At 40.8% G+C, this 5,632-nt stretch overlaps 1 pseudogene; it reads left to right on the forward strand.

Annotated features, from left to right (window-relative positions):
• The first annotated feature begins 2,053 nt into the window (after window positions 1-2,053).
• Window positions 2,054-5,348, forward strand: LOC110326853 (annotated as a pseudogene).
• Window positions 5,349-5,632: the final 284 nt, after the last annotated feature.

Below are 5,632 nucleotides of genomic sequence, written 5' to 3' on the forward strand. Positions count from 1 at the left end.
TTGAACTTACTAATTTATTTACTACCTTGACCCAATATCATCTTACCTGAGGATCATGATCGCATTCATGTCTTCATGGCAGATTGGTTTTGATATTTGTTTCTTGTTCCTTAAGAATTATGTAGCCAAGTTGTTTAACATATGACCTTTTAGCTTTTTCTCCTAAAGGAGGCAGGTTTTATTTCCCTACTGCTTTACTGTTGATCTAAGTCATATTTTCTTTGTATTAATGGGACTTGGGTAGAGGTGACTATTTACAGAACAGGCCTTGACAGAGATGTGTGTTTCTACAGGTACCTTTTTTTTTTCTTAAAAAAGACATCTTTGTGAAGATTGTGCTTTGGGTAGCATTTGGTATAAAACAGAACCCATTATAGCCTGAACTGCCGTCCAGCTAAACCCACAGTTATATGAAGATTTCTAAAGAGGAATACATACTAATGGTTTTAACTCATTGAATTTTAATTTTATTCCTTATAAGCAATAATTGACTATAATTGATAATGATTAGCAATAATTGACTAATGTAAATTAAGATTTCAGGATAGCTCTGTGTCACACAGCGTGTGTTTAATAAATATTTATTGAATAACTAAATCTGTGCATGTTAAATCAATTTTATAATAGGTGATTACATTTGCACTACCCTCCCCCAATTTGATCTTGAAATAGGCAATGTCATATTTCTCTAAGCATTTTGTCCTGGTCAAAACATTGATCTTTTTCAAAAAATAAAACTCTAAACTTTTGAAATACAGCTTGTATTTTTAAGCCTCAAATCCCAGTATCCATCACATAAAGGGCATACCTTCCTTAGGGTGTTGCGGACATCAGCGAATTGGATGGTTATACTTTAAGTTCCTCCATCATAAATTATTACTACTGTTCAGCATGCCAGTCTCTAAGAGCCAAATCCATTGCTGGTTTCCTAGACAGCTGTATGCTTTGTCTTTGAAAATGGTAGTATAAATATGAGCCACACATTTAACTTGTGGGCATTTGTTTTTAAGCTCTAAATGCAAGCTGTCTACTCAAGAGGGGAAGGGACATGGCATATAGGTCCTGTCCTCAGAGATCACATAAGTATGTAGATGGAGAGCAGCGTACCAGCGAACAGGGCTAGATAGTTTTCTTGAGAAATGAAGTCAACTGTATTTTTCCACTTGGATACAGCTTTTTAATTTGTGTCCTTTTCACCAGACCCATGCTGATGACTCTGTTTAGCCCAGCCGCAGTGTTGATGGCTATCTTGTAGACAATGTCAGAGGGATTTCCCTATTTAATGTTTACACTGTTGCGTGCAGATGGGATTCTTTGCTTCAGTGATGCTGCTGGGATCTTTGTTTGAATGGCTCTGTTCAGGCATGGTTATTGTTTAATTGAAGGATCAAGGGCAATTTAGCCTAGAGAGGAGATGACTGAGGGGCATTATAGCTGTTCTGAGGTATTTTAAAGTCTGTCAAGGAAGAAGGGTTAATTGGGATGGAGATGTACAACTGAGAGGAAGTTGTATTCCTCACAGGGTCTGACGTCCAAGATAACCTGAGTGACATTAGTGGGACTAGGAAAGAGTATTGTCTAGTGTCTACTTGTGTTTGTGTGTGTGTGTCTGTGTGTTTAATTTCATTACTTATTTATTTAGATAGGATTTCTCTTGTGTAATGACCCTGACTGTCCTGAAACTCATTCTGTAGCCTAGACTGGCCTTGAACTCACAGAAATCTGCCTGCTTCTGCCTCCCGAGTGCTGGGATTAAAGGCACACACCACTACTACCTGCCTCCAGTATTCACTTGTAAGAGTGACATCTTTTTTTTTTTTTTCTTCTCCTTTCTGTTTTTCATTTGGCTCAGAACAATGTCCTGACTCTATGTCCTAGTTCCTCCTTTGATAGGCAGAGAAACCCCCTCTGACATACAACCAGGCTGTGCCTGTCAGGGGTACAAGGGTGTTGCTGGAAAAGGACATCATCCTCCAGAATGGAGGAATGCTGATGAGAGATGCTGAAGGTATGACAGAGAATTAGAAAGAGAGCTCTTCCCATAAGCGGCCAAAGGTGACCTGTGAAGATGGTTTGCTACTCTCTTGACCCAGAAGACACAAAATCATGCAAATCAAGAGGTTCAAACCTTTGTGTTCACTTTAAGAACACCCAGAAAACTGCCCAGGCCATCACGGGTATGCATATTCTCAAAGCCACTAAGTATCTGAAGGATGTCACTTTAAAGAAGCAATGTGTGCCTTTCTGGCTGTATAATGGTGGAGTCAGTAGATGTGCCCAGGCCAAACAGTGGAGCTGGACTCAGGAAAGGTGGCCAAAAAAGAGTGCTGAATTTTTGCTGCCCATGCTTAAAAAATGCAGAGAGTAATGCTGAACTTAAGGGTTTAGAGGTAGATTCTCTAGTCATTGAACACATCCAGGTGAGCAAAGCACCTAAGATGCGCTGATGAACCTACAGAGCTCATGGCAGGATGAACCTACAGAGCTCATGGCAGGATGAACCTACAGAGCTCATGGCAGGATGAACCTACAGAGCTCATNGAACCTACAGAGCTCATGGCAGGATGAACCTACAGAGCTCATGGCAGGATGAACCTACAGAGCTCATGGCAGGATGAACCTACAGAGCTCATGGCTGGATGAACCTACAGAGCTCATGGCCGGATGAACCCATCCATGAGCTCCCCCTGCCACACTGAGATGATGCTCACTGAGGAGGAACTGATTGTTCCAAAGCCAGAAGAGGAGGTCGCACAGAAGAAAAAGGTATCCCAGAAGAAACTGAAGAAACAAAAACTTGTTTCAGTACCTGTGCAGAAAGAGACAGAGAATGGATTGCCTGGTTAGTTCCTGTATGCAAGAGTGGTTATGTGTCTGCTGAGCTGTGCTCAGCTGGGGTCACTATTGCTTCATTATGCTTGGTGTGGATACCTCTTACATCTGTGATCTCAACTGTATGCTGTCTCTCAGACTGGAGAACCAGCTACTCTCCTTCCCTTGACTTGCCTGGACACCATCCTTTCACTGCTGACACACCCTTATCATGGGTAACCGTGACCTGATTATTCTCTGCCATCTGGTTTGCTTATCAGAAGCAACAGCACTAGAAACTACACAAACGCTTGTTTCCTTGGCTCTTGGTGTATAACTTTCTCCAAGCTGTAAAACAATTTGGATAGTTTATTACTAACAAGGGAAACAAAATAAAAATCTGGTCTTTATTTAGAACACAGCGTGAGAAGTTCAGGTGCCTTGGGGAAGAGCTCCTCCTCAGAGAAGATAATTGAATTATTGACTTTTTCTCAAGGGCAGCAAGATATGGTTGGAGAGAATTACATGGGAAGCTTTGCCAGAGAATGTCTAAGGTCTGTAATGTAAAGAAATTAGTTCAGATTCTGTTCTACAGATTGCTCTGTGACACAACTCCTGAGCACTCATGTTCATATTAGAGACAGACTCCTCCCACAGAAAACACAAACCCAATGTGCCAGTTATTCTGTAATAATCTCTAGTCCGTGGATAGCACCATGTGCCACTAACTTTGGTGGTCGGTGCTTCTATGAGGAGTAACTTCCAAATGCTTTGATGGATGTGCATGGTAGACCCTAGAGTCTGGACATGAGGTAATGACACTTTGCCTGTAACACCTGCAGACATTTGCCAAGGTAGCCTTGGGTATACTTCTTTCCAGCAGTGTGTGAGTTTCCAGCAGTGTTGAGTGTGGGCTCTCAACACGGCTGCTGCCTTGAGGCAATAGTAGGAATGTAATAACATATAGTCTATTGAAGCATGAAATGGGAATGCCTGCTACAGAGTAGCAGAGACGATTGGTCCATGGAGCCTGCGTAGTATCTGCCTTGGTATTCCCAGAGCCGCTAAGGAAGAATGAGAGTTTGTTGTTTCAGTAGAGTGCAACTAGAGCCAGAGAAATACTCATCTAGGGATAAAGGAGAAGCTTAAGAAGCGAGGATCACAAACAGCATGGAGAGTTCAGCACAACAGAGTTTGCGTCGTGTGGACAAAATTTGCAAATGAGTAGGATTATTTTGCCATGAACGGAGTCCCCCCCAAATGCAATGATTTCTCTTTTTTCTCTGTACCTTATCATCATTTGGATTAACAAAGAGGTAAAGAAGATTAGATAAACCATAATTATTGGTTTATGGTTCCTGTATAACACTTCTAATGAATCAATTACATATAAATAAGATCTGATCTTGTAATCACTCTCGAATTCAAAAGTAGAAGTTGGTCAGACTTCTTTCTATGTTGCTGGATTGACATAGGACAGAGAGGTGATAACTATCATGGATGAAATAGTAGAGAGAGGAGAAGGCTCTTGAGTTAGGGTGATAAATAATAATCTCAACAAGATTGATAAAATATGGCTTATTTTTTAATTGTGTACACATGTGTGTATCATATGTATCTGTACATGCATATGCCAGTTCCCTCAGAGTCAAGAGGCACTGGGGGCCTAGAACTTGAGTTGTGGGCTGTTGTGAGTTGCCTGGTATGGATAGGCAGAACTGAACTGGGGTCTTCTAGAAGAGTGCTCCTAGCTTCTGGACCATCTCACCAGATCCCCAAAAAGACTCAAGGAAATCAGATTGAATTACATATAGTCTGGGTGGAAGAAATACTACATTTCAAGAAAATGGGTGCATGTCTTAAAGAGTATTTCCAGTGTAAGAAATTGTTAGTCATTCAAAAGCTGTTTAGAAAATTGTGCTGTGTACAGAACTCTTGTGAATATTAATTTACCCAGAGTTGTAAGCATGTGTGGTATAAGTGGAACACAAAATCATGTTATTTTGGATTCTTATAAACCATTATAATTTTATTATCCATAACAATGTCTTGCATGATTTTAATAGACATTTTAGGTTAAATTTACTCATAACTTATTAAGTAAAGCTGATTCTTCTAAAGATAAAAACATTTTCCCCTGACATCCATATCTATAGAAACCACCTGCACTTTGTGCATCAGTTATCTATTGCTCTCTCAGAAACTATGTCAAAATGCATTTACATAAGTCAATTATCCTTTATGCAGTGGATGACAGATCTGCAGATCTGGGCCAGGGCCATTTCCTCTGTGTTGAGCTGTCTCATGAATCTAAGACCAAGCATACACTGGACTGGAGGTGGGCTGGAGGTGTGCTGAAGGTAGGCTGGAGGTGGGCTGGAGGTACCATTAGTTGAGATAGGATGAACTATCTCCACGACTTCCCTCAAGGCTTCTGAGAGAGAAATGAGTCTTGTAGGATCCCTTGTAGCACAGTTGCTTCTGACTTGCTCCATTCAGAACATCAGAGCAAGTCATACAACCAGCACAAATTCTAAAAGATAAAGAATGTGACTGAAAGATGCCAAGTCAAGTTTGGAAAGAAACATGGATGCAGGTAAGGGAGTGTTTTGGCTATGTTTGGTGATTGCCTGTTACGACCATCAGCTGCTCTCAGTTTTCTTTGCTGTCTTTAAATAGCACAGCTCCAGTGTTGTTTCTTAAAGATCAGGGAGACTGAGAGATTGTCAGTGTTCTCATAGACTGGACACAGAATGATTTCTTTCTTTCTTTCTTTTTTTTTTTAGCTGTGGTGCCTCAAGTGCACACAGACACTCTTACA

The sequence above is a fragment of the Mus pahari genome, chromosome 9 (genome assembly GCF_900095145.1).
Source record: "Mus pahari chromosome 9, PAHARI_EIJ_v1.1, whole genome shotgun sequence".
NCBI classification, from domain to species: domain Eukaryota; kingdom Metazoa; phylum Chordata; class Mammalia; order Rodentia; family Muridae; genus Mus; species Mus pahari.